At 42.7% G+C, this 22158-nt stretch overlaps 1 pseudogene; it reads right to left on the reverse strand.

Annotated features, from left to right (window-relative positions):
* Positions 1–18574: 18574 nt before the first annotated feature.
* Positions 18575–21747, reverse strand: LOC119769051 (annotated as a pseudogene).
* Between the last annotated feature and the right edge of the window lie 411 nt (positions 21748–22158).

The raw sequence follows: 22158 nt of genomic DNA on the forward strand, positions 1-22158 counted from the left end.
TAAAATTGAGGTGAAAAGTCATCGATTGTGATTGGACACTCAATAATATTTTAACTGAATGAATGTACATGGAGCATGAGCATGAGCATGAGAGACCACCCATGGTTGTCCTTCTCCGTTGCTGAACAGGACCGCAATACCCTATCAACTCGACTGATCGTACGCTTCAACGATCTAGTGACGTTTCTCTTATCAACAGCATGTATGAATGCGTTGAAAAGATAAAACATCAAGATCATCAAAACTAGAGCTAGAAAGAATAGGTAGCAGTCGTTGGCCACCAACGGCGCCCGCCATGTCAGTTTGTAGATCTCGGGGGAATGGGACGGGAATGTTAGTTAGCACAGGCTGCTACCAAGAGTGGGTTCTATACGATATCCACACCCCCACGTGTGCCGGAAAAACTACTTCTACTTGGGATTTTGTTAGTGGGTTAGGGTAATGGTCAGGATTCATCATAGAAGATGATGATGTGACCCAAAAATCAAAAGTTTTGTTTATAGAGTGATAGATTATTCTCAAGGCAAACAATCGGATGCTGCTGATGAGACGATTCCCGTTTATTTTCTGTTGAGTTTAATGAATGGTTAAAATCTTAGACAGCCGGCTGTGGAAAGATAGAACCAAAATGATGCGAAGGTATTGGGACAGATTTAAAACTTGAACACTTTATTGAAGAATTCGACGACGTTTTTTCCGCTAGGTTCGCTGTTGTTCCAGCGGTGTTCGGAATGACAGCTCCCATACAGTTTGAGCAGATTTTAGGGAAAAATCGCGTTTATGATGAAAAATCAAGCATTTTCAGAAAAGTGGGGTATTGCAAAGAGTGGCAATTTCGCATACGATCATAATGCGTGGTGATTTGTAGTGATTAATTGTGACTGGTATTTTATTTAAACGATTTTTCTAAACAGATGATCGATATTTTGGACAACTTGAGTTAAATGTTGCAAAAGTTAAAAGTAATGATGAAATGTTATGTAAAAGTGTTTAAACTTTACTTTTCTTCCCCTTTGACCAAAATATTGACCTTAAAAATGCATTTTGGTGATTTTTTGGAATTTTTTGGAAAAATTTGAATAACTGGCAATTTTTTGATAAAATTATTGTAATTATGCTGTAATATGACTCTAATAGTTTGTTCTATCAATAATACACACATAATGAGCATTATCAATCAAATAAATCATATTTAAATCAATTTTTCAAAAGATCTTTTTGGTAAATTTGAGGAAAAAACATGAAAAATTAACTCAGCCCCTATGATTCGTTTATGCGATTGCCACACTTTACAATAACTTTCATCGACGTTAAAAAATATTTGAAGGAAATAAAATCAAAACTACAAAAAAATATTTCCAAGCACGCTGTCATTCCGAACATCGTTGCGTAGTGCTTCTACTCGCCACCAGGATGCGTGCACGTTTCTGTCGAATCTCTCAATTGCCGTTCAAGAGCCAAACGACATGCGACACCTAGTGTTGAGTAGCAGAACAGAGCGAAGAATGTCGATTGAAATTTCCGCCCTTTGAGGTTATGTATGCGAATTCTGTTTTGTTAAATTCCAGCGTTCAAAACAACTTTTGAGCAAAAATTTGAGCTGATACTTTGTTAACTTTTGATGCTCTACCATTTTAAACAATATTATTTTTTCAAAATTATTTTTTTTCAAATTATTTTTTATTGCGTTAATTTAAAGAGGGCAAAGAGTTAACAATCATACTACTTGATTTTTTTCTCAAAAGTTGTTCTAAGAGCTGTAAAATCAATTTTAAGTTTGCATTCCTATGTAACCGAACAGCGAAAATTTGAATCGTCATTCTTCGATGCTTTGCGCCATCTGTCGGAATTTTTGAGCTTTTAATCGCGAATTAGACTAAAACTAAATGATTGAGCAGTAAGTTGTATAATAACGACCGAGCAAAAGCAAATCAAAATCGATCAATAACGAGGCTATCACACGAATATACGGGGGAAAGAAGACGACGAAAACGGCCGCGACGCGCACTTTTCTACCGGTAAAATCCAACTGTCAGTTTCCGCCAATCCCCGATTAGTGTTTAAATATAAATTAAATCGTACAAGCCTAGACAGCCGGCTGTGGAAAGCTTGAACTAACTGAAAGAGCATATTACTAAGTATAATCCACAAATTAATAATAAAACGCGCCCTTAGTCAATATTTCATATTCTTTCTTTTTCATTATTTAAGTAGAGGAATAAAACGGAAAACAGTTCATGTATGCATCAAACACGGCGGCGAACGCGAAGAAAAAGACCGCTCCGACGTAAACGCGTTGCTAATCAGACTAAACTATCCGACTAAATTTGGTTGAAATCCATCGCAAGACCACCGAAAACCGCTGTAACCAAATTATTTATTAGTAATTTACTCACTTTTTCACTCATTCTTTCACTCAGACGGTCACACAAAAAACTAACTAATTTAAATTACTATTTAGGGTCAACCATTTTTCAAATGAATAGTTTTGCCTAACATTACGGTTAAAACATATAAGGTGACACATGCAGATAGTGCTTACAATCACAAGATCCTCTGTAATTATTAAGTCAAATGTAATTACAAAAGCCGACTCGGTCCTAACCAGGTCCCAGTACCGAAAAGGACCTAATAAAAATAATTTTATGAAAAAAAAAAATAGTGCTTACAATTTCTTATTAGCTTTCAGTATTTATAGTTTCTTATTTAAAATGCATGATCTAAAAAATAATTAAATAAAAAAACAACTCTGCTCAATACCACGCAAGTTTCCAGTTTAAAAAACTAGAAAATAACAACAAACAAAAAGAAATGAAAAATTTAAAATTTGGCCCACTGTTTAGGGCAAAAATCTATCTAGATAAGTTACGCTATATCTGTTTCGCTCTCACTCACACTCGCAAACATAAAAAAAATCATGGTACAAGGAAAATATAATTGGAACTTTCTCACCGCGGATGATCGTTGGCTTTGCTGCTCTGGAAATCCTCTTGGCATCAGCATAAAAACCGCATGGCTTCTGGCTCAGAGTAGTCCAAACTTTTCGACTCGTTCCGAATTGCCTCATCACAGCAGCAGCACGATGATCGTCCTATCTCCTCTTCTCCTTCAACACACGCACACTACACGACGCGTTTTCTGACCGGGCACACAAATACATGTTTACAGCCGACGACGACGACGGGGCAGAGTCCAGCTTTGGTGGACGGTAGCCATCTTTCAAGAGAAGATCGACGGTTTATTTTCACAAAATTACACGCACTTTCGAGAAAAGTTCGAAAAAACTTTATCCATCCGGCAATGTTACTGGTCGGACACGTCAGATTTTGTGCATTTTAGGCCGGTATTTGCCGTTTTACACACGAAAAAACTAGTTTAGAATCGCGAACCAATCAACCGTCGACCGAACCGCTCAACCACACGCACCCCAATCTAACTGAATGAATGTACATGGAAAAGAAAAACTGAATAAATCTAAATTAAAAAAAAAGCATTACAATAGATTGCACAGTAAAAATAATTCTGTATGGTTTGTTCCCCACCAAATACTACTGTGAAAACCAGGGCCCCGGTGATGGCCTGATATGAGCTACCGAACAACATTGGCAATATGGCGTCGTTTGTTTACAAACATGAGATTATTTGTGGACGAACCGAAAAAATTACTTTTTTGTAAAAAATTCTATAACCATTGTGCAATAACATTAAGTCTTACAAAACAGACAAAATTTCGTTAAATACAAGACCATAATTTGTTGTATTATAATTTTTCAATTTAAACCGCTTTTATCGCGATTCTGATCAAGATTGCACATCAAATCATCGTGCCTTTAGTGTATCTTTAGTTTTCACATCGATTCGCTGTAGATTCGTGTTTAAATTTTAAAATTTAGCATAAATTAAAATAAGTTGCAAAATTTCCAACTTCAGTCATGTGCAACAATTTCCACATCACCCATGCGGGAATCCGATAATGGGGTAATTCATGCGTTCCAAACTGTCAAAATTCCAAAACGTCATTGCCAATCTTCGGTTCGCTGCTTTTGTTCGTGTTTGAAGTTTCGGGCCGAGACTCTGGTGAAAACTATATTCGGACATAAAAATAAATAGTAAATAAGTTGATTTTACAGTAGTTTTATTGTTAATTAAAAAGCAAAGCAATCCACTTTAACGGCCCCGGGTCTTTTGTGGGCTCTGTTGCCAGTTTCTGCGTCCGAAGGTTATGTGTGGTGAGTCACCCAAAACCTCTTTTACGCAAATGGACCGACGTTTTACTTCCCCATCCGATAGAAGGCGTGATCAGGCAAATCTCGTCTCGAAAAATGCCATCTGGGAATGAACCCAGGCCATACTGGGATTTAGAGGCTACCACGCTAACCACTAAACCACCGGACCCGGCATTTTATTGTTATTTATAGTATGTTATTTATGTCAACATTGAACCATTTTGTTTATTTTTTCATTAATTGTTAACCCCTTCTTCAGCTTTTTGCATATTGCCAAAATGAATCCCTCTACGACGTTTTCTTTCGCTTTCGATTCCGTTTCCTGTTTCCCCTTGGGTGGGTGATTCCGTGATGTCTTCAGTCTGTCCACCGGCACCTTTTGTCGACTGGAGACTATGGATTGATTTGCTGGTTTTGTTAGTGTGAAAAACTGAAGTATTATCAAAAACAAATCCCCCAATGTGTTAACGACATATAATGACCCCTTCAGGTAGCCCCGGGACCTCCGTAACCGGTTCTGTAGTACAACCGTGGGGGACAAAATCTAGAAGTCACGGAAATATGCCATGCGACATGTCAAAAAATATCTACTGGCTCTGGAAAGTTGATTGCTACCCCTCAAAAGACTGTCCGAGGCCATCCGGACACTTTGGCCACCTGGAACCGGTGAATCCGGAACATGGTCCATGGTAGAAAAATGTAATATGTTATTCCCATAGTTCGACATGTCAAAAAATATCTTCTGACTCTGAGAGGTTGATTGCTACCTCTCAAAAGACTGTCCAAGGACATCCGGACACATTGGCCACCTGGAACCGATGAATCCGGAACATGGTCCATGGTAGAAAAATGTTATCTGTGATTCCCATAGTCCGACATGTTAAAAAATATCTACTGGCTCTTGGAAATTGCTTGCTTTCCCTCAAAAGAATGTCCGAGGCCATCCGGACACTTTGGCCACCTGGAACCAGTGAATCCGGAGCATGGTCCATGGTAGAAAAATGTTATCTGTGATTCCCATAGTCCGACATGTCAAAAAATATCTACTGGCTCTGGGAAGTTGCTTACTTTCCCCCAAAAGACTGTCCAAGGACATCCGGACACATTGGCCACCTGGAACCGGTGAATCCGGAACATGGTCCATGGTAGAAAAATGTTATCTGTTATCCATTGTTGATTGTTGAATGTTGCTGAACTCTGGCATCCAACTGTACAGCGGCATGTACTGGTATACGGAAGGCACCGTCAGCTGGTTGGGATGGAACGGAGGCCACGACAGGTTGTGAGGATACAGGTAGGCTGCCCGCTGCGTCAACGATTGGCTCGGCATCATGGTAAGTGAAGGTCGGCGACGAGGGGTTGCTGTGCTGGAGGCTGACCAGGGGAGGACCGGTTTGTTCGGCGGGTTGTCGATTCGATAAAAAGGCTGGTAACTCCTTCAGGCCAAAAATCAGCAGCAGTGACTGAGTTCTCGATCGATTCAGGGACACTTAGTTTGAATGAGAGAAATGTGAAAGGTCTGTTCGAATTACGATTTTTGTGAACTAGCTTCTGGCACTCGATTGAGGCTGATGGTACGTTCGTTTGATGGCTAGTTCCACACTGAGTGCCGCACTCAGAGCTGTCAAAGTGTTTCTTTGAAGAAACTCGCGCTAGTTCCGCACGAGTTTCACCGCCATCTTGGAACTGAAACTCTAGTGCCGCACTCGATATTTTTTCAGTTTCATGCGAGTTCCACGCACACTGACAGATGACGTTCGATTGAACCAAAACTGGCACCGACGAGTGCGGCACTCAGTGCAGCACTGGCTGTTCAAACGAACGTTTCATGAGTCACAATTCGTTTGGTTTCGAATGTAGCGAATCAAGTTTTCGGGAGTCTCGTTTGGCAAGAATCGAGAAACGTAATACCATTTCAGCTCTGGTGCTGGTTGCGCAAGATGGGCTACAAGTAATGTATGGTGGGGCTGATTGAGATTGCTAGGTGGTGAGAGACTGATCGATGTTTGATTGTGGTCTAAAGTGGTTTGAGTGGTGTGTGGCATACAATTTGTTTGGCGTGTTTGAGCATTCTGGGTGGAACTGACTGTAAGCTGCTGATCAAGCAGTGGTGGACTAGGTCCATAAACGTTAATATGATTTCCTTCGGTTACGGTAAAACTGGTCGGGTATGGTATAAAATTAACAGTAGGTCTTGTCGATTGTTGGTTGGCGTTGATAACTGCAGAAGAGCGGGCGGCAAGTTCGTTGTGGAAGCTGGGTGTAACAGCAGAGGTTGATGCTAGCGGAGCAGTCTGCAGCGGCTGCGTAATCAGAGGCGGAGGCGGAGCCAGTGTTAGCGGCGGCGGCGGCGAAATCAGAGGCTGGAGCGAGGGTATGATTTGCGGCGGCGGCGGTTGAGGCTTGACCAGAGGCTGGGCGGAAAGCATAGTCGGTGGTGGCAAAACTAGAGGCTGGGACGAGGGCATAGTTAGCGATTGTGGCGGGGCCTGTTGCATGATTCGCAGCGGCTGCAGAACCTGCGGGGGCGACAAATCCATCTGCTACAGGTCGGCTACTTGCTGAGGGGAGCGGTGGTACGCCGGACTGAATTGTAGGCGAAATTGCTGCGACGTCGGCTACTTGCGGATTGGTTTCGGCGGTTGGGGATTGCTGGAAACCGGCCGGCTGAGAAGCGCCGAGCTGCTGAGAGGTAGCCAGCGGACTGACTGGCGAGGCGGCGGCGGTGGCAGCGGCAACGGTGGCTGCCAATTGCTGGGAAGCCGAAGGAGAAACGCCGAGTACAGCGGCGGGCAGCAGAGTCGCGGCCGACTGAGTGGTAGCGACAGCGGCCAAATTCTCTGGTGTGGCCGTCGGGAAAGTGCCAGCAGCGTCTGAAACGGGAGGAACTGTAATGTTTGACTCGATAGTTTGGTCAACCGGAACGTCAACTCTCAGAATTGTCTCGGGTTGAACTTCAGATGGCCTGGTCAAGCTGCTCGTACGGGGCCTTTTGTTACCGTCACCAAGAATCGAGTCAAAGAGATTGCTCAGATTGGCGTGAAAGGTGTCAGAGGTCAGGATCAAGAGCAGCGGGCGTCGGGTGCGATGCAGAATACACCCGACAGAAGACTCGCATTGTATCCGTCAAATTCCCGATTAGCAACAGCGCAGATGTGACACGCTGGAAGATCAGTTTGCTGGTATCACTCGAAGCAGGTTGTCTTCCATCTGGTGATCTGCACGTCGGGCAAAGCCAACACGCACCACCAGTGTCGCGAAGTGTTTTGAGTGCGTTCGCAGTAATATTGGCGCACTTTATATGCCAGCTCTTGGCGCAGAATTCACAACTAATCTTCGTTCCACGAGAACCGGCATCACAGCACGCAAGCACCTCAATCTTTCCAGATTTAGGCATCTTCGATCCGAAATTTGTCCGAAAATCGTTTAAAAACAAGGAACGCTTTTGACCCGCTTTTGGCCCGTTCTTTCGACTGGGTAGTTGAGAAGGGTAAACAGAACACACACTGCAACGGCACTGCTTCACTAGTGCGCGTGAGGTGGCGCAACTACGGGTAACGAGTGCAGTGTTATTAGGCTACAATGCTTCGCGAGGACGACGAAAACAACGGCGCGAATATAATATTAATTACACGAATTAAGTCACAATATCACAATTATTGCACTAAACTCCACTATTCACGGAAGCGCAAGTGTTTCGACAGGCGAAATAACGCGATATAATGAAGAAAAATGCGTTTCGTAATAAAAATATCGTAGTAAAACTGCGGACTGATGGGAAGTAAAATCTAATCAGTAAGTTTGTTGGTATTTGTGATTATAATTATCTATTTATTTACAAGTTGAAAGTACTATTTCTGGAATAAGTTATTTGTCATGAACAACATTATTTCTGCATGATTTTTTCCATTTCAATTTTATGATCACTGAGACAAATTAAAAGCAATTTTATTCTTGTGGAGCATAGATTTTCACTATCCAAACACTTCGAGTAAAAAATATTTCTTAACAAAAAAAACAATACTATTTCTTTTTGATTTGGTACGATTTGAAAAACAGCATAAAAATAAGACTTTTTTCAAAGTTGCATGATTTTTTACAAGCAGTCAAGCCATTAATTGATCCTCGCACTCATTTGGACTACCTATTAAAGTTGCTGTTCTATACAATTCTGTTGCCAAATATTGATCAGAAGCTTGATCAGAATAATTTTCATTGAATTTCAAATTTCCCGGGAAATTTGTTGAAAATTTCCCAGGAAAGGAGAATGGGCAAATTTGTATGGGAGCTGGTCCAAGGATGTACACGAACGGGACCAACTTTTTCGAAAGATCTCGCCGAGACATTAAAAAAATTCTTCTGGACCAACTCTATAAACCCCGGGGTTCAAAAGTTACAAGTTGTTGAAGTTTGAGCATTTTGGATTAAAATGTACAAAATATCGATTTTTTGCTATTTCTAAAATCATTCATAAAATCTCTGTTTCATTATGGATTTCGATTTTCTTGACTTCATTCGACGCGTATCAGCAAAAACTATGAGTTTGATATGTCTTAGCATGATTGAAACATGATTTCTCTTGTTTTTATCCGTTTGAACCGTTTGTGCAAGAGGCATCTCATAGAAACAAGTCGAAACTACAAGGTTTTGAAACCGGATCCGACCCAGACTGCTTCAGTGAGTATGGAAGGCTTCAGTGCAATGTTGCAACAACTTATTGGGATGGTCTGAGTCATCCGAGAACTCCTTGGAGTTAAGACCGGTGAGTCTACCGCCGTAACAAGCAAGATGTCGGCGGTTTTTGACCACGGATCATACCCGCATGGCTTCAGTGAGTATGGTAGACTACTATGCTGATGTGTTGGAGTGTCCTGGGTTCTCCTAGGACTCCCTGGAGTTAAGATCTGTGGGTCTACTACCGTAACAATCCAAATGTCGACCGGTTTTGACAACGGAACATACCCGCATAGCTTCAGTGAGTGTGGTAGACTACTTTGCTAATGTGTTAGGATGTCCTGGGTCATCGAAGGACTCCCTGGAGTTATGATCTGTAGGTCTACGGCTGTTACAAGGACTCCCTGGAATGGTCCAGAACATCCCAACATAACAGCAATACAGTCTGCCATACTCACTGAATCTTTGCGGTTATGATGCGCGGTTAAAAATCATCGACCTTTTTCTTGTTACAGTGACCCAAATATCTAAACTCCAGGGAGTCCTAGGATGACCAAAGACATCCCAACACATTAACAAAGCAGTCTACCATACTGTCTGAAGCTATGCGTGTTTGTTCCGGGGTCAAAAACCGTCGACCTCTTGCTTGTTACGGCTGTAGCTCCACAGATCATAACTCCAGGGAGTCCTTGGATGACCCAGGACATCCTAACACATTAGCAAAGTAGTCTACCACACTCACTGAAGCTATGCGGGTATGTTCCGTTGTCAAAACCGGTCGACATTTGGATTGTTACGGTAGTAGACCCACAGATCTTAACTCCAGGGAGTCCTAGGAGAACCCAGGACACTCCAACACATCAGCATAGTAGTCTACCATACTCACTGAAGCCATGCGGGTATGATCCGTGGTCAAAAACCGCCGACATCTTGCTTGTTACGGCGGTAGACTCACCGGTCTTAACTCCAAGGAGTTCTCGGATGACTCAGACCATCCCAATAAGTTGTTACAACATTGCACTGAAGCCTTCCATACTCACTGAAGCAGTCTGGGTCGGAGCCGGTTTCAAAACCTTGAAGTTTCGACTTGTTTCTATGGGATGCATCTTGCACAAACGGTTCAAACGGATAAAACAAAAGAAATCATGTTTCAATCATGCTAAGACATATCAGAACTCATAGTTTTTGCTGATACGCGTCGAATGAAGTCAAGAAAATCGAAATCCATAATGAAACAGAGATTTTATAAATGATTTTAGAAATAGCAAAAATTCGATTTTTTGTACATTTTAACCCAAAATGCTCAAACTTCAACAGCATGTAACTTTTGAACCCCGGGGTTTAGAGAGTTGGTCCAGAAGACTTTTTTCATGTCTCGGCGAGATCTTTCGAAAAAGATGGTCCTGTTCGTGTACATCCTTGGACAAAATTTGCCCATTCTCCTTTGTTGAAAATTTCCCAGGAAATTTGTTGAAAATTTCCCATCTCCCGGGAATTTTATAACCCCGGGAAAATGGACGCTATAGGCGGGATACACTTCAAACTAGAGATCCTTAATAGGAGACTGGTCGAAGTGAATTTGACGTACCCAAACAGACACGAGTTTGACGTATCCAAACGAGCATTTGCCTTTATGCCCAGCAAAACTTATCAGTGTTGCCAAGCTCAAAACATACGTTGCCAGATCGATTTAGCCAGCTTAGACCAGTCTCCCTATTTAGGGTCTCTACTTCAAACGACGACGACGGAACGTGTGAGCGGCATAAACAATCGAACGCGACTGGCCAAATCGATTTGGAAGAAATTCCAAAACACAACCATACACAAACACTACAAACGACGGCGACGACGATGGATAATGCACAAATCCCGTGTCTAAATGTTTAAATGTTTAAATGTTTAAATGTTTAAATTTTTAAATGTTAGTGTAATAAAAAAAAGTGTCCGAGTATCAAAACTTCACAATGTGTAGAAGCAATCAAAAACATTTAATCCTAAAATGTTAAAATTTCGAAAAATCTAATATTTTTATGTTGCCATATATGTAGTATAATTTTACGAATATTTTATTATCGAAATATTTGTATTTTCGACTCTTTTGATATTGTAATATTTTTTTTAAATATTTCAATGTTTTGATATTTTAATATTTCAATATTTTTATATGAAAATAGTTTAGTTTTTTAGTATTTCAATATTTTTTTAAATGAAAATAGTTTAATATTTTAACATTCAAGTATTTTAATATTTAAGTGCTTTAATATTATTTTTTTTTTTCAATTCAATTAGTTTTTATTAGTAAATAATCAATTCACAATTTCGTAATTCTTATAACCTAATAGAGTTTTGGAGTACCTTTCAACTATGATTTGTACTATAGTTCATTTTGATGTAATTGGATATTCTAACAATGGATTTGCCAACAGAAGGAAAAATTATTTTAAAAAAACCTTTTAAATTTGCTAAGGAAAAGGATAGAGATAGAAAAGCTTAAAACTAGATCACAGTTTGTTTTGTCTTTTGACGTCGAAAACTTCGCTGCACAAGGCAGCTTATCCGTTGTAGATATACTTCATCATAAGCTCACTCAGAGCTTGGAATTGTTCTGCCTTGTTCCGGCAGGCACGAAAGCGCGTGAGCATCTCTCCAGCAAGAGCGAAAAACTCGGGAAGCGTGAAGAGATCATCTCCGGTAACGTCTGCTTGTCCCGGTGAAGTACCGCTCCCAGAAGCGGCTACTCTAGCGTACGAACCTCCCCAACCGGGAGGGAACGCTGGGTTGGTCGATGGAACCGCTCCGCCGCCAGCTGCTGCAGCGTTCGTGCTCGAAGTCTTTGGAGGTTGGCGGGACGCTGGCGCTTTCTTCTTCTTGTCCTGCTCCTCGAGGTACTTTTTCCGCGCGGCACAGCCACGGAAATTCGCCGTGTGGTTTCCACCACAGTTCGCGCACTTGACGCGCGCTTTGTGCTGCTGGGCGTTTTCCCCCAGCTGGTCTTTCCGCGGAAGATTGCACCTTTCGGTGAAGTGGTTCTCACCGCACTTTACGCACCGGGGCGGAAGATTACAGTTTCTTGAACCGTGTCCGAATTTTTGACAGCGGTGGCATTGCGCTGCGTCGGTCGGATTCTTCGTGTAGAATCGCCACGTAACGAAGAAGCCGTCCAGTGCTTTGATCCGCCGTAGGTCCTGGATTTTTACCGACCCACGATCGAAGTACAGGAGGTACAATGTGTACGTACCTGTCACCGTTGTCGATTTCGAGAGCACCTTAACCTCTCGAGGCTTAACCTTGACGCCCGATAGGTGTTCTTCCAGGTCGGAGATCGGGCGGTCCGGATATCCCTGAAGGACGATCTTCACTGGGACCTTCTCTGTGGGTCAAATGTGAAGAATTTGAAGTTTCGCAACTTCAACTTCTTCACCACCAAGTCGAAATTCTGTTTTTATGCGTAATCACTTGCACCGAAGTTTTACTAATTTTAAGACAATATTGGAGTCCCTCAAGCAACTCGTCAACATCGTCCGCCAACGTATCCAAAACAAAAATTGAGGTGGTCGTCGTTCCTTCGGAGAGTTACACTTTTTCTGCTTTCTTGCTTGCGCGCAAGTTCATCATCGTCATCGTCGTCGCCAGCACTGCTGCTGTCACTGGCGGTGTTGTTTTCTTCTCCACTCAGCATCTCAAATTCGTTGCTGGTGGGAACGTTGGAAGTGGTTGTTGTCGTAGTGCTGGTGGACTGCTGCTGCTGCTGCTGCTGGTCGGAAGTGCTTCCGGATGCCCGGGTCGATTGTCTCGTCCGTACTGGGGACTCACGTGGACGGTATGACACGTGTAAAAAAGAAGGATCGGTGACGTCACCGGGCACGCTCCCGTGCGCGATGGCGGTCGATGCGGCGTTGGTGTGTTTACCTTTCTGCACTCTGCCGGTAGATGAACTTCGCGGGTTTTTCGAGGCCGCACTCGAACTGCCACGGCCACGGCCGGCCCTTGGTATGCTGGAGCAGCAAACTCGCGGGTAAACACTGTTAATTACGGCGAAAAAATCGAAAAGTTTGAGGAGCTCCGAACAGTTGACTGTTGCTGGCTGGTGTTGCCAGTCCCGATGCTTTAATATTATAATTGTAATTTATAATATATTTTATTATACGAGCTCGGTTACTCGGTTTTCAATACTTTAATTACAAGATTCGCAATATTTAAAAATAAACCTTACACTACGCAACTAGGTATAACACTACAATGAAACTTACTGTAAAAAATAATTGGAAAAAATGCATTATGAGATTTCCAATAAGGCTGGTACAAATATTTTTAAAAGTTTTTGTCACCCCCCCCTTCAAAAAATTGGCCCGAAAAATCAGGGGGCAAAAAAAATATTTTTACAATAAACTTCAAAATTTCAATGAAAATTCAAGTGCAACCAACTGAAATCAAATTAAAATACATTCTCCTGCGTTTAAAATCATTTTTAGCATGTTTGGGTTTATAAAAAAATCTTAAGATTTTTAGAAAATTTTCGATGCAAAATCTTTTTTTTCGATACAATTTTTGTTTTTGTCAGATCTTAGATTTTTTGAAAACTAATGATTGCAAAACAACTGAACTAGTGTAAAATGCATTTTAAAACACTTTTTTCATTTAAATGTGAAGACTATGGCTTGTTATTAAAATTTTTATATTTTTTTATTTTTTTGCCCCCCCCTTGACCTCGGCCAGGGCCGAGGGACAAAAACTTTTTTAAATATTTGCATCGGCCTAACAGAACCATAATATTTGCTGTAATCATGAATTTGATGGTAGTTCTATTGTTTAAAATTTATAACAATTCCAATAACAAAACCATGAAATTTGCTGTTACCATGAAATCTACGGTAGCTTTATCGTCATTCTAATGAAGTTTAAAAAAAAACAACCATAAACTAACTATAGATATTATATCTATTGTAACTACATGGTTTTGACAATGCAAATCATCATATAATTTTATTCGAGATACGTTGAATCGGCTACACCCGGGACCGTGGTGTAGGGGTAAGCGTGGTTGCCTCTTACCCAGTCGGCCTGGGTTCGATCCCAGACGGTCCCGGTGGCATTTGTCGAGACGAGATTTGTCTGATCATGCCTTCCGTCGGACGGGAAGTAAATGTTGGCCCCGGACTAACCTAAAAAGGTTAGGTCGTTAGCTCAGTCTAGGTGTAGGAGTCGTCTCCCTGGGTCCTGCCTCGGTGGAGTCGCTCGTAGGCAGTTGGACTAACAATCCAAAGGTCGTCAGTTCGAATCCCGGGGTGGATGGAAGCTAAGGTGTAAAAGAGGTTTGCAATTGCCTCAACAATCAAGCCTTCGAACACCTAGTTTCGAGTAGGAATCTCGCAATCGAGAACGCCAAGGCAATGCTATAGAGCGAATAATTTGAGCGAATTTTCGAATCGGCTACACATGAAACGAATTGGTTCGTGCTGTCTATAGTTGGTGTTGCGGTGAGCAAGTTGTAGATATTGACGTTGACGAAGTGGCTGATCAGGTGTGTAGATTTGAATTTGCGCGCGAATCCAAGGAGTGTCAATTTGACCGGCCAGTACTTTGGCAACAAACGTTGCTTGTGAGACGTGCCGCCTTTGCTCGAGAGTCTCTAGCTGCAAATCACGACAAGGTTCTTCGTACGTGTTCCAACCGGCAGGATTCCTTGCACGGCGAAGGGCGAGCCGAGTGAATTTTCGCTGAACCGATTCGATTTTAGCAGTCCAAGTGCTATGGTACAGCCACCTCACTACGGAGCAGAACTCGAGGATGGATCTTACCAGCGCGCAGTACAGTGAGCGTAGGCGACATCTCGGCAGTCATCAGCGATTCTAAAGATGAATCCAAGCTGTCGATTGGCTCTGGACACGATGTAATGGAGGTGGATAGTGAAACACAATTTGTTGTCAAGGGTGTTTCCGGCGATGGCATAGTCGAAGATCACGGGTTTGAGTTTACGGTGGAAAGAAATGTTCTTTCCTATGCTGATTGTCAGGAAATTTTGCACGCAATTTTTTCATGTCTCGGCGAGATCTTTCGGAAAATTATATTATTATATTATTTTGGTATTACAGTATTTTTTCTTCTGAAACTATGGAAAATTTTGAACAGTTTTTGATTATGCGGGGTTTGAAGTTTTAAGCCGAGGCTCTGGTGTAAAGAGTTTCGCCGCTTGTTCCAACCTTACTCTTGCAAGGTATTGAGCAACATTTTGCTTTTCCATATAGGCTCTATGTTATAAGCTTCTTGTCGAATTTAGAAATCATTCAAATGTTTTCTTTTGCAGGTACCCCCATCTCAAGTTCCTGTCTAGCCTCAAGTTATACAAATTATCGGCAGTTTTAGTTCACTTTATCCCAGCATACTTTTGGACCTCACTACTAAAATATTTGGGGAAGACCGATGTAAGTAAGACGTATAAAATAAGAACACGTATTTGACAGCCACTATTATCAGTTACTGAGAAAAACCTATCTGGTAGAAAATCGTTCGGCGGAATGACTTTCGGCAGCACGCTAAATGGCAGAAAAACAAATGGCAGAAAAGGTTAATTGGCAGAATGCTATCCGGCAGCAAAAGTCGTTTGGCAGAAAATTATTTGGCAGAAAACTATTCAGCAGAATAGGACAAATGGCAGAACGGTCGTTTGGCAGAATGTCAACCAGCTTAATGTGTCATTTGGCAGAATAATTTTCGGAAGAAAAGGTCAAAGGGCAGACAGTGTCGTTTGGCAGAATATCAAAGAATCAAAAGAGAGATTTGAGCCGAAAACATGGAAAGGTGGATTAGTTACTCTCTGCGATCTCACCCTCCATCTTTTTAGTACGGAGTCACCCTCGATCCTCCGAATTAAGCATTCGTTTTAAGATATCTATAGAGATTTTTGTTTTGAAAATGTCCAATAAGCTATTGTGTTTCATATGATTATAGGACCTTTAAAAAAAAACTCTAGATCTTTTTCAAAAAAATATTTGTTGGACTATTCAACAATCAGACAATTGACAGTTTAGTAACGGGAAATAGCGGTGATTTTAAAACTAGTATTTATTTTTTTATGAAAGATACGTTTACGTATTTTTTAATTCGAGTACGCCATCATGTCGAGCGTCCAAATTTACACAAAAGTCTCTTTGACACCAAATTTCTATCTTTTCATGGTTTCGAGCTAAAAAAAATCAAACCATCCACATAACCGACCTTCGGGTCTTTTGTGGTCTCTATTGCAAGTTTCTGCTCGGTTTCGAGCTACAAATCACTAAAAACTTGTCAAAGTATAAATCCAGAAAAATGAAAGGGATCGTACCGCCCCACCATCAAGAGATATTGAAAAATGGACCTCAGGCTCGTGAACAGGAACCAAAATTACCCCTTAGCGCGAAGTATCACGAATGTCCAAGAGGGGTCGGGCAACTGCTGTGTGAGTTGGTGGAGAGTGACACATTTGAAAACTTAAAAAATAAGAACTTTAAAAACTTGGAATACCTCTCAAACTATTTAAAAAAAACTTGAGATAGTTCATGAAATAATAAAAAAAAAACAAATAAAATACTTGAAGCACTTAAAAAACAATTGCAATACTTGTTAAGCATAAAAAAAAACTCGAAATACTTAAAAAACTTGAAATACTTGTAATACCTGAAATACTGGAAGTACTTGAAATATTTTAACTTTGAAAAGTATTTGCAACGGCCTTTACTAAATATAAACATTGATTTTTTTATTACAATGTATATCATCAACCTTAGTGTGGTCCATTTGATTTTTTTTTTTTGGGATGGTGGTCCAGCCGCACATCGTTGATGTTGAAACCTCTAAACTGGGCCCTCGTCCCGTCACGTCCGTCAGTAGTCTTGTCGTACATTACAACTAGAATCAGATCTGCCAATCAATTAGTACACTTCGACCAAATAAACACTGACGCTGTATGGATCTGACTCTAGAATAAATGCACAGTTGTGTGTTATTCATAAGTCCAACTTATTCAATTATTCATTTAAGTCCAAATATTCATTTGCTAACTACTTTGGATTGAAAATCTAAATTTTAATCTGAAATCCTCTAAACTTAATGTTCAAAACTAAACGTTCCTTTAACTGTTGTAGTACTACTTCTATCAAAAAAACAATAAAAATTTGTGAACTGAAATACAAATAGGATAGAAATCGCGATTTGAAAAAGAAATGACCATTTACGTCAAAAGATCCGTAGTTCCTCGATTCGCAACAATGGTCAATACAACCATAATCCGAAAACCGTTAGTTCAACAGATCAACGAATTTTGTCCGATATCATTACATTATTGATTGATCGAGACTCTATGGACAATTTGACATAAAAGAATGCCTAGTATTCTACATCAATCAAAGTTTATTGACAGCATTACTCTAACTTAACAATTGCAACTAAATTTATCATCAAATAGATTTGGAAAGCATACAGATTTATTTTAAATGCTAATGCTAAGCAACAAATCAATTGTACTATCCTGAAGTCCCACCTAAATCCCACATTGTGATAGTGAAATAGTCACAGAAGCAGCGGTGCCTTGTGCAATTGTGATATTTTCACTATCGGAGAACTACCTAGTTCACGAAGACAGCTTATCGGTCAACGCTTAAGCCCTGGGGCTGCGACAAAGCGAGTTCTCGTAGCATGAAGTGGTGTCCATAGTGCTTTTAAAAAAGAATGTATACCTAAATTTTAACTAATGCACTAGGATCAAATCATGCCCCTTGACTTTACAAGGCCCAGGGAACCTTAGTGTGGTCCATTTGACCTAAAAATAAAATTCGAAGACTTTGAATCTGATTTTATCAAGAAAAACGTGACTATCAACACCCTGAAATTCAAAATAAAAATTTTTAACGTAGGGGATCAGCATCTAATTCCAGCGTGCCTCTAATGTTGCCATTTCAGCACTTTGACATTCGATTACAGCTCATTTAAAGCGTTTTCAACTGTAATCGAGTAATAAATAGCTCAACAAGAACACAGAAAAAAATCCGATGGTAAAATCGCATCAAAAAGCATGCACATCACCTTTGTGAAAAAAACCGCTTAAAATTACATCCATGAATGTACACCCAAAAATGTGTAATATTACACAGAGCCCATTTTTGGGACCAGGGGTAGATATCGAATTGGTTTCTACCTTGAAATGTCATGTCAAACATAAACAAACGAAATTTTTATTCTCGATATTGCTTATAATTTTCTCTTTAACACTTGAAATTAATTACTTAATTATTGTCTTTTTACATTTTTGCGTTATTTTTGAACAATCATTTTAATGTTCCATTGTGGGCCGGATCTTCAACGCTTTCCGGATCTTTGATGTTCTTTTTCGCTGCTCGCGAACGATTTGCTGCTGGATCGGCGGAATGCTTTCTAGGGCTATCGAAGGCAGCTGAGAGTGAAGGTTTGCTTCCGTTCGGCGAAGTACTTCTAGATGACGTAATTGCCGAACTCGAATCCACCGTTTCCCGTTCCAGGTCCGTGCTGATCCTGGGGGAAATCAACACGATGTGGATGGTGAGACCACGCAGCAGAAGGTTCAGGTCATGTGATTCTGGGTGTCCTCGAGCAGAAGAGACCGTCCTGAGGGTCGATGCAACTTCCATTCGCAGCTGCGGCTGCCGCATGCTGCATCACCGAAACTTACAGACCCTTCGCGATGCCGGCCAGCGTCACGCCGTGGATCATCTGCACCAGGTCCATCATGGTCACGTTGACCATGTCACCGAGGTAGAACGTGTTGCGCGAGATGGCACTGTCTGGTTTGGCCGAGACAAAAGAAACTAATTAGAATCTGGGCTGTAGCGAGGTCCGCGTTTCACGCTTACTTTTGGATCCAGGTACCAGCCTCTTTGGAAATGATCTGTTTGGCGATGTCCTGCGACTTTTCCGGGTCGTCGCCGGTCATTTGGACGAAGCCCTTGCCGACGAGATTGGCCGACAAGACGCAACAATTGCCGAACACCAGCTGTAATTTGTAACAACAAAAGTGAGATCATATTCCAGAAATCACTCAAGGAAGTGCCTTACATCCTTCGCTTCTTGCAGATCCGACACGCACGAGTTCGTCCCGTCCGTAAACTCGATCACATCCGAAGGCGTGTCAGCGTCCTCGGCGCCCGCCTCCTGAACTTGCGGCACTTGGTGGCGGTGCGGTTCCACTACAACCGAGTGGCCCGAGTTGAGCAGGTTCTTTACGATACCGCAGCCCATGATGCCGAGCCCGAGGAAGGAACTTCAGATTTGAGGTCTGAATGTTGCGAAGCGCGTTCGACACGCTCGATATGTTGATTCCGGGCGTGAAAGGACGCGCCACTGCTTCGGGGCGATTCAACAGGTGTGACACGGGCACGTTGCGACGCACCGCGAGAAGATGTACAGGTGTAGCGTCTACACGTCGCCGGATATTTGTATTCGCTTGCGCTTCGACGATGACGTGTTCGCAATGTCCTCGATGGCCCTGGTTTTGTTGACGAAGGCGTTGGCCTTGGAGGTTGGAGCGACCTAGAACAACATCCAGGTTTAAAAATCCATCTAAACATCGCTCACACAAAATTTAAACCTTAAAAAGACAACAAAACAAAGCATTTTATCCGGGTTCAACTTATTGGGCAGTTCGACACAAACTTTTATAACATATGGCTGGCTAACTCCAGCAATGATGAGACCTCCCTTACTAAAAACCTCAGGGTCTGCCTGTTAATCCGAATTCGGCACAAAAGGGAAACACCTGCTTATACCTTTGAAACAAAACACCCACTTTATTCCGGTACTCGCGTGACAGTTTATTTCGGCAGACTCAAGCTGCACTTCCTTGTCCTTCCCACTTCCTTATCCTATAGTCCTACCTCACACGTCCTCTTCTTCCTTCTTCCTTGGGGCCCCTTTCCGGAACTGTCACTGCTGCCGCTGCTCGTTCTCGTCGGCTTCTGCTACTCGCCGTCGTTGTCGCCTCCTCGCATCCGGGACACACTCCACCGGAGCGGAACGCCTTCTTCTGCTCTTCGCTCGTGCTTGACGGTCAGCTGCTTCAGCTCGTACTCGGACCCTCTCCTCGCCTTCTGCCTCGACGCTCCTGGGTTTGTTGACGGACCCAGGACTTCGGTGGACAAGTCCACCGGATTGCCTGGTTTCCGGCGTCGACGGGTTGTAACGGTTGGCAGATTCGGTGGCGGTTATGGTCGCGACAGGGATGTTCCTCGGAACAAGATGGCGGCGTCGCGACCGGCAGTTCCCACACCGGAACGATGTAAAGCTGCGATCGTCTGGCGTGACGATCGCTGAGGGGATACTGCGGGTATCGTGTGGGTCACACGGGCTTCCGGCACCCAGGGTTGGGCTTGCCGGCCGGTACGCGAAGCGTACACACCGAGGGGTCTGTAGGGCACAATGGGGCAGCGTTAGAAGATGGCGGAAAGGAGATGGGTTGGCTGATTCGGGGATTTGTTGTTTTGGGATCGTCCTCTACCTGGTTGTCCAGTTTCTGTGCAGGTTCTCCTGCAGCTCGTCCGGATCTTCCGATCGACGGACCCTTTCCTCCGGTCTTCTGCACCGGTTTCACCTCACACACTGTGAACAGGTTTCACTTTTACGTGACGGCGAACGTAGCTGGTTCGACCGTCAACTTCTTCAATAACCAGGCAAGTGACCGATCCAATGGCGCAGATTCTCCAGCGATCCTCAACCTCATCCATCCTTCCCGTTTCGCCCCGTTCTCATCCTATTTCGCCCTAGCGAATCCATTGTCCTTCTCGTGGCGCTTTCTGGTGGTGACTAGCGCAACTACTCCAGCGTGCAGCGTTGGTAGCGTCCATTGGCGTTGGACCGCTACTCGAGTGGGGATGTTCCGCTCTCCAGCTTTCACAGGGTTCCCTTTCGGCATGCTAATTTACACGTCGCGGAACAACAGTCTCACCACTCTTGAAGCTAACCTAACCATTGGTTACACTTTTTTCATGGCGGAAGACTTTTGCGCAATGTCCCGCGCGTTTGAGTACGGCTCAAGCAGAAGTTTGTCCCAGTATTGGATGGCGTACGGGGCAGGGTCAGTTTGGTACGGGTTTAGGTTCGCATTGGCCTGTGCCTCGTCCGGCCAGGCGATGGAACCGTCGCCAGGTCAGGGGGCCTTGGATCGTGTACGGGGCGTCCCAAAGTCGGGTGAAGCACTTTTGTGAAAAGCGCCTAAACTGCGCCAAACTGATTACATCGTTGGCGTCGGAATACTCCAGCGTGTGGACGGTGGAGTTCACCTACAGACCGGAACGATCGAGCTGCTCGAACTCCGAGTGATGCCGCAGCAGATCCATGATTAGTAACGGCGGCGGGGAACTATCACAGCTTACGCCCGAAGCAGTGAGCCATTTTATGCAACGCCGGATCTTCGGCCATTCCGTTCCAGTTCGTTCTCGAAAAACAGTCCCGCCCGGTGAGTTAGTTGACGATTGACCAACGCACTGAAACCGCACCGTCCTCGTCGTTAGGCCTTTTCCAGCGCACTCAACGTCGTCGTGTTGTTCACGCTCTAGCCCTCCTGGCCGTCCTCTCTCTTATCCTGTTCCGTCCCGCGCAGCTTGTTGAACTCGACGTCCGTTTCGGGACGGTTGTCAAATTCGCCCGTGAACAGTTGCGCAGAGTACTCCGGGTTGGCGATAAAGTCCTCGATCTGCTGGATCGCCTCCTTGAAGCCGGCCGACTTGGTACGCTTTGTTTTGATTGCTGATGGTGGAAAAATTTGACAGCTAAATATGAGGAAACACGCGTATGGAATATTAATTAAAAAGGTTGTTAATATTACACAATTTAGGCGTAATTGGTGTTAGGCAAAAATACAAAATGTGTTCCATGAAAACTATGTAATATTACATAAAATTGATTACACAAACCATTATTACACGCAGGCGTTTTACAACAATTTTTGCAGTGAAGTGAGCCATAGTACATGTTTTAATAATAATAACCCCAGTACATGTTTTGAAAATAATAATCTTGAGACAAACCATACAAGTTGGAAAATATTTCAAAAATAAATTGAAATCCTATCAATGTCACCCCGGTTAGGAGGGAATGTGATAGCTCGTTGTTTTCATGAAGACATTGTGACGGAGATTTTTTTTAAATCCCTGATATTTTTAAATTATTGAAATGCTTGAATTACTTGTGAAGCTTGAAGTAAAATACATCAGAAACTAGATTTACTTGAAATTCTTAAAAAGTACGTAGTAAGTAT

This window comes from Culex quinquefasciatus, chromosome 3 (assembly GCF_015732765.1).
Source record: "Culex quinquefasciatus strain JHB chromosome 3, VPISU_Cqui_1.0_pri_paternal, whole genome shotgun sequence".
NCBI classification, from domain to species: domain Eukaryota; kingdom Metazoa; phylum Arthropoda; class Insecta; order Diptera; family Culicidae; genus Culex; species Culex quinquefasciatus.